Source organism: Macaca nemestrina, chromosome 4, assembly GCF_043159975.1.
Source record: "Macaca nemestrina isolate mMacNem1 chromosome 4, mMacNem.hap1, whole genome shotgun sequence".
Classification (NCBI taxonomy): domain Eukaryota; kingdom Metazoa; phylum Chordata; class Mammalia; order Primates; family Cercopithecidae; genus Macaca; species Macaca nemestrina.
The window spans coordinates 110,071,663-110,089,074 of NC_092128.1; the positions used below are offsets into that span (position 1 = coordinate 110,071,663).

Below are 17,412 nucleotides of genomic sequence, written 5' to 3' on the forward strand. Positions count from 1 at the left end.
TCAAGCGTCCTGACTTTCAGTTAATCTTTTTTTTTTTTTTTTTTTTACAACTCCTTCCTTTACCACTCTTGTACTATTACACATATATATGTATATATAATTTTAGGTATAGTTTAATATACACTGAATTTTCCAGGGATATGACTAATGTCTAAACAGAAGGAATTTTGCACCCTGTTGTACCACGTTGTATTTGGAATTTACCAACTGACAGCAGCACTGCTCTGCGTCCTGGGTCATCCACGCAACACACCTGCCACATCCCCTGCTTTGGGTTCCTTTATGATGCCTTAATGGGGTTGTGTACAAACACTTACGTATCAAAATACATATTATTTTGCTGTTGAGTATCTCCCTTTTATTTATCTTCTATATTACAAGCAAGGCCTTATAACTTTTTAAAAATCACGTGTGTAGGTAAGTTATATTGTCTGTAAATTTCACCTCAAGGCAGTACAGGGAGCATTACAATATATTCGTTATGAAAAGGGGTGCTGTGTCTAAAAACCCTGCTTTAAAGATAACTTAGAATAAAATTTAGAAAACAAAAACTTTTGTATGTATCCTTACTACTCTTTAGTTTTTTAAAATCACGATTTAATCTCATTTTGTTTTCTTGACCAATTGGCTCCAATTCATTCTTAGTCTCTGCTGGTTTCTGGGACTTGTTAATAACAGTCGCTCCCAACCCCTATATGGTTGTCACTTTGAGGTGTTAAAAATTCTCCAATCTTCCTTTTGCTCCAGTCTAAACTTTTAATTAACATATTTCTGTGGACTATTTAGTTATGAAAAGCTAGTATTACTTAGTCCTTCTTTGTACACGTTGTGGGCTTGAAAGCTTGACAAAGTTTAGAAGAAGGAAAAATGGGCCGGATGCAGTGGCTCACGCCTGTAATCCCAGCACTTTGGGAGGCTGAGGTGGGCGGATCACCTGAGGTCAGGAGTTCGAGAACAGCCCAGCCAACACGGTGAAACGCAGTTTCTACTAAAAATACAAAAATTAGCTGGGCGTGATGGTGGGCGCCTGTAATCCCAGCTGCTCAGGTGGCTGACGCAGGAGATCACTGGTTGCAGTAACACCAGATCTCATCATTTATCATTGTACTCCAGCCTGGGCAACAAGAGGGCAACTCCATCCAAAAAAAAAAAAAAGAATAAGAAGAAGGGAAAAATGGCAGCTACCCCACACACACTGCACAGCAGTAGCAAGAACCTCCACCGGGTTTCTTTCCTAGTAATGAAAGTTTCCTCTCAAAAGAGAAGGCTTTGACACATGTATCAAGTATGTAGATATTTGCTTAGTACTAACATTGTTTACATCCACTTACTTGGTCTTATTAACAGATTAAGCAAAGCTTCCTGTTTATTCCCTTGCCTGCTTCCGAGTTTTAAATAAATCACACTGATTTTAGAATTTAAAAATGTAAACAGTGTATAATTTTAGTTTTATTATATTTTTCTTTTTTTGGAGACAGAGTCTTTACCTGTCGCCCAAGCTGGAGTGCAGTGGCATGATCTCGGCTCACTGCAACCTCCGTCTTCTGGGTTCAAGCAATTCTCCTGCCTCTGTCTCCGAAATAACTTGGATTACAAGCATGCATTACCACACCCAGAGTATTTTTGTATTTTTAGTAGACAGGGTTTCACCATGTTAGCCAGGCTGGTCTCGAACTCCTGGCCTCAAGCTGTCCACCTGCCTTGGCCTCCCAAACTGCTGGGATTACAGGCATGAGCCACCGCACCTGGCCAATTTTAGTTTTAATTTAAAACAAGAGCTTTTTATTATAAAATAAGCCACATACTAACTTTAGAAATTATTCATTTACCTTATAGATTGATGAAGTTTTGAAAAACAATGTCAATAAATAAAAATTTTTACTATGTAGTTTTCTATATAGCTATTTCAGTGCCCTCATGAACACATGTGTTTTAGAATATGAACTTTAAAGTTAAAGTTTAAAAAGCTTCATTGGCTGGGCATGGTGGCTCACACCTGTTAGGAGGCTGAGGTGGGCAGATCGCTTGAGCTCACGAGTTCAAGACCAGCCTGGGCAACATGGTGAAACACCATCTCTACAAACATTACAAAAATGAGCTGGGCATGGTGGTGTGTGACCATAGTTCTAGCTACTTGAAAGGCTGAGGTGGGAGGATCTCTTGAGCCGGATGTCAAAGTTGAAGTGAGCCATGGTTGCACCACTAACACTCTGGCCTGGGTAACAGAGCAAGGAGACCCTGTCTCAAAAATGAAAGAAAAAAGAAAAGGAAGCTTCACGGACTGCTTAGGAAGGACATTCTTTTTATTATCATTATTTTTCGTAGAGGGAAGATCTGACCATGTTACCCAGACTGGTCTCAAATTCCTGTGCTTAACAGATCCTCCTGTCTCGGCCTCCCAAAATGCTAGGATTACCAGCATGAGCTACTGTGCCTGGCAAACCTAGCTCTTAACTGTGCAAGAAACCCTATTTTCTTCTCCATAGTTTTTAAGAACCAGCATGATCTAATTTTACTCCCTTACCAGTTCCGAACTTTTGAGAAATCCTGGTACAATCAAAGACCTCAGTTTCCTACTACCTGGTTAGGTGATTGTTAGACTTCAGTATTTAATAGGTAGATTTAATATTATTACAGTCTATTCCCTCTGAAAATCTTGTCAGTGATTTAGGTTATCTCCTGAACACCACTAGGCAGACAGAAATCTAATGTCTAATAAGAGAGAAACATACCAAGTAGTTTGCTGATTGTTCAGATGGTTTTGAGAAGAAAGAGAATCCACGCAAAAATATTTGTTGGTGTATGTCCAATGCTGTCCTTCAAAATGGGTTTTCTTTAGCTAAACGCTCACTTATGTTCAGATAAAATCCCACAGATTTGAACTTCTACGGACTTAATTCAGACTTTCATCAATTTTTGCCTGGTCTATTGGAACAGCCCTCCTATCTTCCTTCCCTTACTTCCCATAGCTCCCCTGTCCTCCACAACATTGCCAGAAGGATTCTTCTGAAACGTGAATTTGATCATATTGTTCTTTTCCTTGTCTCTCCATGGCTCTGAAACAACTAGTTCCAGCCTTCCTTTCTGATGTCATTTCCTATTAGTACAACCAAAGGGCCTCACACATCACTGATAGTAACACTTGCTGTTTCCTACTCTATATCCTTGTAAATATTGGTTGCTGAGGCCTGAATGAATTTTTTCCACTATCTGTCCTTTACAGTTCAACTAAAATATCACCTTTAGGAAGCCATTACTCATTCTCCAGATCACCACTTTTTCGTCTGTTTATCTAATGCCTCCTACATCCCCCCTAATGTATTATAATGATTCCTCAGTGTTGCCCCATCAAATTGTGAGCTCTTTGAGGGTTTGAACTGATTTTATTCAAATCTGGATCCTCAGCACTTAGTACAGTGCTAGGTACACAGTAAGTACTCAGCATACATGTTTTAAATGAACAGCTTTCCACAGGATAATTCTTTCAGCTCTTCCACAGTCTAGATGAAGACCTCCTTAAATTCATCCAAGTCCCCTTTTTTTTTTTTTTTTTCTTTTTCTGATAGTCTTGCTCTCTCGCCCAGGCTGGAGTGCAATGGCATGATCTTGGCTCACTAAAGCCTCTAACTCCCGGGTTCAAGTGATTCTCCTGCCTCAGCCTCCCTAGTAGCTGGGATTACAGGTGCATACCACAACACCTAGCTAATTTTTTTGTATTTTTAGTCGAGACAGGTTTCACCATGTTGGCCAAGCTGGTCTCAAACTCCTGGCCTCAAGTGATCTGCCCACCTCAGCCTCCCAAAGTGCAGGATTACAGACATGAGCCACCATGCCCAGCCCTAAGTCCCTTTTTATCTGAAGGAAGGTCTCCTGAATATCTATGAGGATTTTGTATTAATGAATAAAGTGACATAAACAGTCTGGCTTGTTTAAGAGTTTGAGGAAAGAAACACAAAAAGCGGCTCAACAGTCAAAGATGGGTTTATTTTGGAGAATAAACCTGAGAGGGGCTTCTGGCCGATTTTTGGTCAGGAGTACTCTCTCTTACAGACTATTTAAGGGTTTTAGGATGAGAGAGCTTATCACAGGCTTGGAATGTTTCTGTGTGGAGGAGAAGTTTATTGCAGGGTTGGATGTCGATTGTTGGAGGGGAGATTATCTTGGGGCTGCCATCTCTCCAGCCGGAGGGGAGGTTATATCAAGGATGGCATGTCTCTGGTCAGGGAGGGGTTTATCTTAGGATTGGAATGTTTCTGGTCAGAAATGTCATTTGTGGTTTATAGTCATGCTGACCTTAGCCATTAGGCTGATGCCCTTTGGATTTAGGTGGTATTTGATCAAGGGGAACTTTAAAATGGCATTGCGCCTCCAAGATGGCAATGCTCCTGCTCTGTCAATTTAGGTCTCTTCTGAGTTTAGTTCATATGGCCCAAGCTGCCAGAACACGATTGCTCTTATTGAACAAAAGAAATAGAATTCCTTATTTCAGGTTTACAGGAGGAATAAAAAAATGCAAATAAAATAAAAATAAAATAAAATAAATAGAATTTCTGAATACATAGTAAGGGCCTATCAAGCATCCAAGGGACCTCATCAAGATATATACCTTGTCAGAGCATTCAGATGGTTGTTTCATTTTCTCTCATCTTAACTTTTATTTTATTCTATCCCTGGAATCTTGTCTCACTGGATCTGATGGATTTATAGATTAGTTTAGCATTACTTGTGGATACATTAAGTTTAACATTTTAAATGGCTAACATTGACTACTCTGCTCATTATTGTCATTTTCAAGGTAATTTTCTTAGCTGTCTGTAATGCGTGTTTGTTTCTGTTTTCTTATTTATTTATTTATTTTGAGATGGGGTCTCATTCTGTCACCAAGTTGGAGTGCAGAGGCACAGTCTTGGCTCACTGCAACCTCTGCCTCCCATGTTCAAATGATCCTCCCACCTCAGCCTCCCTAGTAGCTGGGACCACAGGTGTGCATCACCGTGCCTGGCTAATTTTTGTATTTGTGGTAGAGATGGGGTTTTGCCATGTTGCCCAGGCTGGTGTCGAACTCCTGAACTCAAGTGATCTGCCCATCTTGGCTTCGCAAAGTGCTGGGATTACAGACATGAGCCACTGTACCCAGCCTGTTTCTATTTTTAACTTTGTTTTGTTTTTGTAAATAATCTTTTGTATTGGAAATAATGTGGCTATCCCTGACTCATCATGTGCGGTTTGATTGACTGCTTCTTTGACATTCGCTGAACTTAAAGAGTTGTTTTGGCTCATCATTCTTTCACCATTTTTTCTAAATATTTTGTTTATTGAAATATTTTTTTTCAAATGTGAGGGTACTAATTTTTTTTTTCATCTGTCTCTTTTATTCACAGCTATAACTTTAGCAGCTAGACCAGTGCCTGGTGATATTGGGTGGTTAATAAATATCTGTTCAATTAATGAGTGAACATTATAAATCAAATCCTTTTTTTTAATGTCTCAACTCCTAGTATTGGTTTAATATACACACAAACTGATTTTTTCTTTTCTTGAAACCAGCAAAATTCTTAACATGCTTATAATCCAATAAAACCATTACAAATGTGTTTTTAATATTTTCTTAAAGAATAAACTTTTTAAAAAGTAAATTGGCTTTCTCATACTCAGTTACACAATCTGAGAGTTGTTTTCATTTTTTATTTTTGAGACAGGGTCACTGTCACCCAGCCTGGAGTGCAGTGGTACGACCTCCCTAGGCTCAAGCATTTCTCCCATCTCAGCCTCCCAAGTAGCTGGGACTACAGGCATGCACCACCACGCCTGGCTAATTTTTTAAATTTTTGTAGAGACGGGGTTTCACCAGGCTGGTCTCAAACTCCTGAGCTCAAGCAATCCCCTTACCTTGGCCTCTCAAAGAGCTGGGATTACAGGTGTGAGCCACTGCACCCAGTCTGAGATTGTATTTTTAAATGTGAAGGTAGGAGTTCTGTATTTAAATTTGTATTTCTCTTAATTATTACTAATAGAAAGATAATCCATTAATCCATTTTGATCACTAATTCTGTTCTGAGCTTTTGTGCTTTCCATAATTAAAGGTAATTTACTTAGGTATCTGACATCTCCATTACAAAATGCTCTCCAGTTCCCAGGAGGCCCCTGGAGACCTATGAAGGGCAATTCCAGGAATGCAGCTACAGCAAGACCAAAGGAGCTGCAGGCAGTCACATTTAGGGAACTGTGGCCTTATTTCAAGAAACAATGCTTAGAGGCGGTAGGCAGATGATAAGGTCACACACTTCACCACAAGAGACCGAGACTATGACTCACCAAAAGTCCCTTTCCAAAAACCTTGGGACTTAGAGGAAGAAAACACCTGACATGCGTCATAATAGAATATGTACGTGTTATAGTTTACAGTGTGTGATTGCAGAAATAGGAAAATACAGAACACAAGGGAATGTAATTTGAGCACAGCCCAGCCACATGAATAGGAAGATCAAAAGTGTGTATAAATGAATCATTACTGAATGTATGCTATATATTTAAGTGTTTAGTACATTAAGTATTTACTAAGCCATTGCACTAAACATAATACACCAAAATAATACCATTAAGATTCCCAACACAACTTAAATGGTAATCTTTTTAATTAATGGAGATATTTTAAAACAAATAATCATTTACTGTAATCTTAGAGTTGTCATGAAATTAAATGATTTTTTTAAGATGCTTATTGAGTACTTAAGATATGTCAGATAATGGCTAAGAGTTTTATATGGACTACGTTATTTTATTCTCATAAAGTGGCAGTATTATTCCTATTTTACAACTAAAGAGCTAAGAGGATAAACCCATATCTGCCTGACTCCAATGCTGTTGAGTATCACTTATCCAAAATGCTTAGGACCAGAAATTCAGAATTCAGATTTTTTTTTAATTTAGGGATATTTGCATAAACATAATGAGACAAAGATATCTCATTATGTAGGACCCAAGTCTAAACATGACATTCATTTATGTTTCATATATGCCTTATACATATAGCTTTAAGGCCATTTTATACACTATTTTAAATAATTTTGTGCATGAAACAAAATTTTGACTGCCACCCATCACCTGAGGTCAGGTCTGGAACTTTCCACCTGTGGCATCATATTGGCACTGAAAAACTTTGAGATTTTGGAGAATTTTGGATTTCAGATTTTCAGATTAGGGACACTTGACCTGTAATAACATCTTACCTTGGCTGCCCTTTTTTCCCTTTCTTCCTTTCCCACTTCTCTACCACATTTCCTGAGATTACCTACTGTATTAGTTTGCTAGGGCTGTCATAACAAAAACCACAGACTGGGTGGCTGGGTGGCTTAAACAACAGACATTTATTTTCTCACCGTTCTAGAGGCTGGGAAGTCCAAGATGAAAGTGTTGGCAGGCTTGGTTCCTTCTGAGGCCTCCCTCCTTGACTTACAGATGGCTGCCTTCTTGTGTCTTCATGTGGTCATCTCTTTGTGTGCTCATGTGTTGGGGTGTCTCTTTCTGTGTCCAAACTCCTCTTCTTTCAAGAAAACCAGTCAGAATGGATTAAGGCCCACCCTAAGGACCTCATTTTAATTTAGTAACCTTTTAAAAGACCTAATCTTCAAATATGATTATATTTTGAGGTACTAGAGGTTGGGTCTTCAATTTATTGGTGGGGGGACACAATTCAGTGCAAAACACCTACCAAATAAACCACCTCACTTGAAATTTTGTTTCATCATTGGCCTTGGGAAACACAAGCTAAAACATGGAGGATACTGTTTGACACATAGTACTAAATACTTTTTAAGCATTTGTTGTGGGTCTGGTCCACTGACAATGTATTCTCTTAGTTTTCATTTATCTTAAAATGATAAATTTATTTCCCTTTTATTCTTGAAGGATTTTTAAAAATAGACTTTATGTTTTAGAGAAGTTTAAGTTCACAGCAAAATTGAACAGAAGATAGAGTTCCCAGATACCTCCTACCTCCACACATGCATAGACTCCCCCATTATCAACATCTCCCACCAGATGGGTACATATGTTACAATTACTGAACTTACACTGATACATTATTATCTCCTACAGTCCACAGTTTACATTAGCATTCAGTTGGTGTTGTACATTCTATAGGTTTTGACAAAGGTATAATGACATGTATCTACCATTACAGTATCACACAGAGTATTTCCACTGCCCTAAAAAATGCTCTGTGTTCTACCTATTCATCTCTCCCTCCCCACCTAATTCCTGGCAACCACTGATCTTTTTACACCTATGTATTTTTGCCTTTTCCAGAATGTCATATACTATAGTTGGAATCATACATTATGTAGCCTTTTCAGATTAGCTTCTTTCACTTGGCAATATGCATTTAAGTTTTCTCCATATCTTTATATGGCTTGATAGCTCATTTCTTTTTAGCACTGAATATTTCATAGTTGATATTTCACAGTCATTTTATCCATTCACCTACAAAGGGACTTCTTGGTTTCTTCCAGTGTTCAGCAGTTATGAGTAAAGCTGCAATAAACATCTTTGTGCATGTTTTTGCGTGAACATAGTTTTCAACTCCTTTGGGTAAATATCAAAAAGTACAATCGCTGGATCATATGGTAACAGTATGTTTAGTCTTTAAAGAAACCACCAAACTGTCTTCCAAAGTTGCTCTACCATTTTACATTCTTACAAGCAATAAATGAAAGTTCCTGTGGCTTCACATCCTCATCAGCATTTAGTGTCATCTATTTGTAGTAGTAACTCATTGTTTTAACTGGCATTTCCTTAGGGATATTTTTGCTATATGTGAAATGCAAGATACAGATGCTCCTCAACTTACCGTGGAGTTATAAACCCATGATAAATTTATCTGTGATGGATTTAACCCATGGTAAACCCATGACAAATAAAAAATATCACAAGTCAAAAATGCACGTACTACCACCCAATAAAGCCGTAGTAAAGTCAAAAAATTACAAGTTGAAACATCATATGTAGGCAACCATATGTACTTTTACTAGATATGAAATAGATACAGAATTCTAAGTTTTATCCTTTTCACGCTTTAAACATATGATTAATTACCTTGTGGCTTCTAGTAAGAAGTCAGCTGTTTATGTATCATTGTTATCCTATCTACAATGTGCTGCTTTTTCTGGCTCTTTTAAAGATTTGTTTTACTTTCGTTTTCAGTAATTTCATTACAATTTTCCTAGATGTAGTTCTCTTTGCACTTATCCTGCTTAGAATTTGCCAAAATCACATATTTCACCAAATTCGGAAATGCTTTGGCCATTACTTCTTTAAATTTTTGGTCATTCTCTCTCTACTGGGACTCCAATTACACATATTTAAACCTCTTAATATTGTTTAACAAGTCACTGGGACTCTGCTCATTTTCTCCCAGGCTTTCTTCTCTGTTTTCTTTTTTCAAACTGGATAACTTACATTGATCTATTTTCAAGGGTACTAATTCTTTCTTCTTTTATCTCCAATCTGCAGTTAAGCCTATCTAATGAATTTTTAAATATCAGATACTTTATTATCTAGTTCTATAATTTCCATTTGGTTCTTTTTTTTTTTTTTTTTTTTTTTTTTTTTGAGACAGTCTTGCTCTGTCACCCAGGCTGCAGTGCAGTGGCATAATCTTGGCTCACTGTCACCTCTAAGTCCTGGGTTCAAGCGATTCTTGTGCCTCAGCCTTCTGAGTAGCTAGAATTGCACATGCCTGCCACTATGCCCAGCTAATTTTTGTATTTTTAGTAGAGACGGGGTTTCATCATGTAGGCCAGTGCCACCACGCCCAGCTAATTTTTGTATTTTTAGTAGAGATGGGGTTTCACCATATAGGCCAGTCTGGTGTTGAACTCCTGGCCTCAAGTGATCTGCCTGCCCTGGCCTCCCAAGGTGCTGGATTTACAGGCATGAGCCACTGTGCCCAGCCTTTTATGGGTGCAAGAAATCCTCCTGCCTCAGCCCCCAAGTAGCTGGGACTACAGTCACACACCACCATGCCCAGCTAATTTTTTGTACTTTTAGTAGAGACGGGTTTTGCCACGTTGCCCAGTCTGGTCTCAAACTTGTGAGCTTAAGCAATCTGCCCACCCCAGTCTCCCAAAGTGCTGGGAATCACAGGCATGAGCCACTGCATCCAGCCTGGTTATTTCTTTACGGTTTGTTTCTCTGCTGAGATTTCCTATATGTTTATTTATTTAAATTATGTTTTCTTTTACATCCTTAGGTATAATTAAAATAACTGCCTTAAAATCTTTGCTAATTACAATATATGAAGCATTCTGTGGTTGGTCTCTAGTGACTGTCTTTTTCTTAGAGTGTTGTTCGCATTTTCCTGTTTCTTCTTATGTCTAGTAATTTGGGGTTGTATCCTGGACATGGTCAGTGAATGATAAATTGGAGAAACTCTGGACTCTGTTATGTTCTTCTCAAGAGTATTAATTTTTGTTTTAGTAGACAGATAACTTGGCAGAACTCAAAATCCATACTCTACCCCCTCTATGTTGGGCAGTAGCTGAAATCTTTGTTCCATTCTTTTAGCCATGTATGGGCTTCACAGGGATAGTGCAGGAGTCAGCCAGATTTTCAAGCAGATTTTATATTCACAAACTGGGGCTCCTCCTCTATGGCTCTCTCCTTTCTAGAATCTTCTCCCTTACATTCCAGCTGTGGTTGTTCCAAACTCTGACTCTTAATACATAACCTGTATGATTATGAGTCTGTGAGCATTAGCTACCCTGTGCAAGGCTTGCTGGAGCCCACCCTTAGGTAAACAGTCACAAGAAATGGGAAAACTCACCCAATGTCTTTCTTTTCCTCTAAATTTGATTCCTTTCCATTTTCTGCCTACTTTGGTCCCTTCTCAATGCCTTCATATTTTATATATACATATATTTTGTTCAGAGTTTATAAGCATTACTTGTGGAATGTGGAATGGTTGGTCTGATACATGCTACTCTCCCATTAATGGAAGTAGAACCTCTTTTTTTTTTTTTTTTTTTTTGAGACGGAGTCTCGCTCTGTCGCCCAGGCTGGAGTGCAGTGGCCGGATCTCAGCTCACTGCAAGCTCCGCCTCCCAGGTTTACGCCATTCTGCTGCCTCAGCCTCCCGAGTAGCTGGGACTACAGGCACCCGCCACCTCGCCCGGCTAGTTTTTTCTATTTTTTTTTAGTAGAGACGGGGTTTCACCGTGTTAGCCAGTATGGTCTCGATCTCCTGACCTCGTGATCCGCCTGTCTCGGCCTCCCAAAGTGCTGGGATTACAGGCTTGAGCCACCGCGCCCGGCCCACTAGTCTCGAACTTCTGAGCTCAAGTGATCCACCTGCCTTGGCCTCCCAAAGTGCTGGGATTACAGGCGTGAGCCACCACGGCCGGCCAGAACCTCATTTTTTTAACCAAGAAAAATCTGCTCCATATTTAGATATTTGTATCATATTTATATATTTAAATCAACCTGATTGCTCCAGGTTATCATGTTATACTTCGGAGTTTTTTGTTTTTGTTTTTAATCTTTTAAAGATAAACTTTTTGGAAGGAGGACTATGTTCCCCCTCATGTTGTGGTATTCTTTTCTAACTTCTCTGCTGAAAAAAGTAACAAGGCAACCTCTTCTCCAGAACCTCCACACTAATAGGACTTTTGCTTGTTCTGACTTACCCTTCAATTCTACTCCTGTGGATAAGTGAGTAGAAACATTATAGACTAGGAATTTTTTTTCCAAGGTTAAGGACATTGCTGGGAACATTTCCAAGCATCATGTTCAATTATTCTCTTTTTATTGATGAGGATTTTGTCCAGCGTTTTTCTGGAGGTTTGAACAGTAAGTTTCTGAGTTAAGGGGATTTGAGTTCACATCCAGTGTCATAATCTGAAAGGAAAAAGGATTGTCATTCTGGGACAAATGCCAGAGGAGCTGGTAAACACTGCAGAGGGACCCAACCAGGCCACATAGTCAACTTAGTCAAGAAGCCTTTATGTGCCAAACTATGCTGGCCTCGGGGAAAAGACATGAGAGTATACTACAAATGGCTTTTATAAAACAGTTTTCTTAAGATATAATTTACATATCAAATTATATATGTTTTAACAATGAATAATATCTGAATGAATGAATAAAGAGCTCTTTAAACAACTCTCTCAGTAACTACTCAATTGCAGATAAAGAAGGAAATGGTGCCTTATCTCCTCCTCCCAAGTACAATTATTGGAGATGCCCTTGTACATATTCAAAACTGTCTGTGGTGGAATCAACATGGGTGAGTTTCAAGCCTAGAATCATGAGTTTAAAAATGAAAAGAATAGAGATTCAGCACTCAAGGAACTCATTTTGGAAGCTGTCTTTCATCAAGCCTTCTTCAGATGAGAAGAAATCATCTCTGCTTTTTTTCTGGTCAAATCTATATACAGCAGATATATACAGCAGTTATCTCTTTCTCTAACTCCAGCAGCTAAATTCCAGACCTAATCATTAATTTTCTTCATTGGCTATGCCTTTTTCTTGATATCTGGTCTTAATAACAGAGCTTCAAGAGACAAAGGAGGTCACACATGGTTGAATTCTCCATCATCAAACTACTGTTTATTTTAGAGTTTGCAAAAGAGAGGCATTTATCACATGGAACATTTGAAAAGTAACAAAATAAAATCTTACCAGATTTGGCAATCTGTAATTTACTTTTTTTTTTTTTCTTTTTTTGGAGATGGAGTCTCACTCTGTCACTCAGGCTGGAGTGCAGTGGCATGATCTCGGCTCACCGCAACCTCCGCCTCCCGGGTTCCAGCAATTCTCCTGCCTCAACCTCCCAAGTAGCTTGGATTATAGGTGCCAGCCACCACACCCAGCTAATTTTTGTATTTTTAGTAGAGATGAGGTTTCACCATGTTGGCCAGGCTGGTCTTGAACTCCCGACCTCAGGTGATCTGCTCGCCTCAGCCTCCCAAAGTGCTGGGATTACAGGCATGAGCCACCATGCCCAGCTTTAAGTCACTTCCAATAATAATTATTCCTAATTATGTAGCTTAAATGTTTCCTTCTTCTTAACAACTTTCCTAACCCTGTTCACCTCACTCCCTGGCTCAGGCACCATTTTCTGTGCTCCCTGTGCATATTTACATTATATTACTTATGACATCACATAAAAAGTGCCTATTTACTTACCTCTCTTCCCCATTGGACAATCTGCTCCTTGAGGACATGCTCTGTCTCTCACTCGACTTTGTATGTTGGCCCTTAGGTCAGTACCTGGAATAAAATAGATACTCAATACATACTTGTTGAATAAATAAATGAATACAAGACACAACTAACATAGGAACATTAACTAACATGCTAAGCAAACAGGCCATGTCCACAAAAATTTCAAGGGAAAGATTTTAGAAGCAAATATGATTTCACGTCTCTGAAACTGACTTTCTTTCTCTTGTAATTTGTGCTTGCAATTAAAATTTGTACCTGGACTTCTAAAAGACATTTCTGTGATAAGTCATGATGACTATGGCATTTGCCATCTTTTAACAGATTAGAAATGCAAGACTTGTCCCTTAAAGGAAATCATTTTTGAACTGTGGCTTCTTCATAGTAAAAAGGATTCTACTAAAATCTTTAGAAATGTAAGAGAAAATATTTAGTCTAGTAACCCTTTCTCTAATTATTCATAATGTGCTACATAATCAACTCTATTCATTTCTCTCTCAGAATCTTGTCACTGATTAGAAAAGAGAGAGGTTGAGGCCAGGCACAGTGGCTCATAGCTGTAATCCCAGCACTTTGAGAAGTGGAAGTGAGAGGATTGTTTGAGCCCAGGAGGAGACCAGCCTGGGCAACATAGTGAGACTCCATCTCTATTTAAAAAAATTTTTTTAAGAGGGGTTGGAATGTATTAGTGGGAACCTGTTTAACTTACTCTGAAGTTAATATTGGATACTTAGTTCTGATAATTAGCTGGTCTCGGTTATTACATCTCACTTTTCCTCATAGCAGTGCCATTCGTAAGTTATGTTTTGCTTTAGACTCTGGGGAAAAATATACTTCTGATCATCCAGCAAACCTTTATCCACTGTCACCATGTCAATGTAAAACCAGTGTTAGCAGCAGGGCCGAGAAACTGAGTTTTTAATAGTAGTGGTAGGCCGGGCACAGTGGCTCAAGCCTGTAATCCCAGCACTTTGGGAGGCCGAGATGGGCGGATCACGAGGTCAGGAGATCAAGACCATCCTGGCTAACACGGTGAAACCCCGTCTCTACTAAAAAATACAAAATATTAGCCGGGCGTGGTGGTGGGCACCTGTAGTCCCAGCTACTCGGGAGGCTGAGGGAGGAGAATGGCGTGAACCCGGGAGTCCGAGCTTGCAGTGAGCTGAGATCCAGTCACTGCACTCCAGCCTGGGCGACAGAGCGAGACTCCGTCTCAAAAAAAAAAAAAAAACCTAGTAGTGGTAGTGGTTGGACCAATAGATATGGCCTGAAAATAGGATTGTTTTCCTTTCTGGAAAGAACTTAACCCCATCCTTTCACTTCCCAAAAGGTTTACCTTTTAAAAGTGAGATGCTGGTTTTTGTCCCAGAATAGTAAGCCAACCACTTCCCACTCAATTTCCCAGCAGATAATTCTGTATTACCAGCACGTTCTGTGGAGGAAATTCAGTTTCTGGGTAGAAAGGGGAATCCTCTAGGGAAATGGGAAGGAAAGAAGTGAGATAAGAAAATTTTTTCTTTTTTTTCTCTTTTTCTTTTTATTAAATACGGACAGGGACTCACTATGTTGCCCAGACTGGTCTCGAACTCCTAGGCTCAAGGGATCCTCCCTCCTTGGCCTCCTAAAGTCCTGGGATTACAGGTATGAGCGACCATGCCCTGCCAGGTTTGTTTGTTTGTTTGTTTGTTTGTTTGTTTGTGATGGAGCCTCACTCTGTCACCCAGGCTGGAGTGCAGTGGCACGATCTTAGCTCACTGCAACTTCCGCTTCTAGGGTTCAAGCGATTCTCCTGCCTCAGCCTCCAGAGTAGCTGGAACTGCAGGTGCATGTCACCATGCCAAGCCAATTTTTGTATTTTTAGTAGAGACAGGGTTTCACTATGTTGGCCAGGCTGGTCTTGAGCTCCTGACCTTAAGTGATCCGCCCGCCTCACCTTCCAGATTACTGGGATTACAGGCATAAACCACCGCACCTGGGCCAAGTTTTTTTTTCCATTTTCTTTTTGTTTCTTTGTTTGTTTTTAAGGAAATGTTGATGGAAGAAACAAATGAACTTGTATATGTTGGCAAGTAAAAAAGAAAGCAACAGGCCAGGTGCAGTGGCTCACACCTGTAATCCCAGCACTTTAGTAGGCCAAGAAGGTGGATTACTTGAGCTCAGGGGTGCAAAACCAGCCTGAGCAACATGGCAAAACTCCATCTCTACCACAAATACAAAAATTAGCTGGGTGTGGTGGCACATTCCTGTAGTCCCAGCTATTTGGGGGGCTAAGACAGGAGGATCCCTGGAACTCAGGAGGTCAAGGCTACAGTGAGCTATGACCATGCCACAGCACTCCAGCCTAGGTGACAAAGTGAGACCCTGAGGTCGTGTCTCAAAAAAAAAAAAAAAAAGAAGGCAACAAAGAGAAGGAGAAGAAATTAGACAGTAGGTATTATGTTACATAAATGTTTAAAGATAAAGGAAAGACTTATTTTTCAATTCTCCCCACCATTAGAAGATGTATAATGTAGGGGTTCTGTAGCAATGGTATCTAGCTCAGGTGCCAGGCCATTTTAGGCTAAAATCTTCACTCTGTTGGGAGGCCAAGGCCGGCAGTTCACTTGACAGGAGTTTGAGACCAGCCTGGCCAACATGGTGAAACCGTGTCTCTATTAAAAACGCAAAAATTGGCCAGGCGTGGTTGTGCATGGCTATAATCCCAGCTCCTAGAGAGGCTGAGGCATGAGAATCGCTTGAACCCAGGAGGCACAGGTTGCAGTGAGCTGAGATCATGCCACTGCACTCCAGCCTGGGTGACAGAGGGAGACACGGTCTCAGAATAATAAATAAATAAATAAATAAATCCTCACTCTGCCACTTGCTAGGCTTCCCAGATCCTCAATTTCTTCATTTGTAAATGGGGTGATAATAATAGTTTCTACTTTAAAGTGTTTTTTTTTGTTGTTGTCATTTTTGTTTTTTTTGAGATGGAGTCTCGCTTTGTTGCCCAGGCTGGAGTACAGTCGCACAATCTCAGCTCACTGCACCCTCCGCCTCTGGAGTTCAAAAGATTCTCCTGCCTCAGCTTCTTGAGTAGCTGGGACTACAGGCATGCACCACTACACCCGGCTAATTTTTGTATTTTTAGTAGAGACAGGGTTTCACCATGTTGGCCAGGCTGGTCTCGAACTCCTGACCTCAAGTGATCTGCCCACCTTAACCTCCCAAAGTGCTGGGATTACAGGCATCAGGCACCGTGCCCGGCCTGAAGTGTTGTTTTAAGGATTAAATGAGATAATGTACATGATGATATTTGCAAGTATTCAACAAATATTGGCCATTATTATTGTTTTTAGGTATTCTGCCATATGGTCCTTAAACATTGGTAGTCCCCTTTTTATTTCATTTGCTTGGAAGTGAAAAGACTGTAAAGGAAGAGGCATAAATCCATGAACTGAAGTTTCTTGAGAATAAGGACCATATCTAATTTATTATTGTATTTCCAGTTTCTAGCATAGTGTTTAGCACACAGACAGTAAATATTTCTTAAGGAAATGGAAGAACCACTAATATAAAACATAGCTTTGATTGTAAGTGTTATGGTTGAATTGTGTCCCCTCAAATTCCTATGTTGAAGTTCTAGCCCCCAGTACTTCAGAATGTGACCTTGTTTGGAAATAGTTATTGATATAATTAAGGTAAGGTCATGCTAGAATAGGATGGGCCCCTAATCTAATACGAATGGTGTTTTTATTAATTTTATTTATTTATTTGTTTTTGGGATGGAGTCTCACTCTGTCGCCCAGGCTGAAGTACAGTGGCGCTATCTCAGCTCACCACTATCTCTGCCTCACGGGTTCAAGCGATTTTTGTGCCCCAGCCTCCCGAGTAGCTGGGATTACAGGCATGTGCTGCCACACCCAGCTAATTTTTGTATTTTTAGCAGAGACGGGGTTTCGCCATGTTGGTCAGGCTGGTCTCAAACTCCCAACCTCAGGTGATCCACCTGCCTCGGCCTCCCAAAGTGTTGGGATTACAGGTGTGAGCCACCGCCACCGGCCTGCTGTTTTTATTAAAAGGGGAAATTTGGGGACAAACATGCACACTAGGGAGAATGCCGTGTGAAGATGGAGGCAGAAGGTAACGCATTTGCAAGCCAAGAAATGGGAAAGATTGTCAACAAAGCACAAGGAGCTAAGGGAGAGGCATGAA

General features: G+C 39.9%; 1 long non-coding RNA gene across 4 annotated transcripts in view; it reads right to left on the minus strand.

Annotated features, from left to right (window-relative positions):
• Positions 1-17,412, minus strand: part of LOC105497756 (uncharacterized) — a 44,741-nt gene that overhangs the window by 4,565 nt on the left and 22,764 nt on the right. For 2 of the 4 annotated variants that reach the window (XR_011622299.1, XR_011622300.1), the window contains exons 2-4: positions 13,183-13,266; positions 11,682-11,892; positions 2,006-7,543 (exon numbers count right to left, since the gene is read on the minus strand). This is a non-coding gene — a long non-coding RNA (uncharacterized lncRNA). Of the gene's footprint in view, positions 1-2,005; positions 7,544-11,681; positions 11,893-13,182; positions 13,267-17,412 lie in introns of those variants that run through there. The other 2 variants (XR_011622301.1, XR_011622302.1) reach the window with 2 other exon arrangements.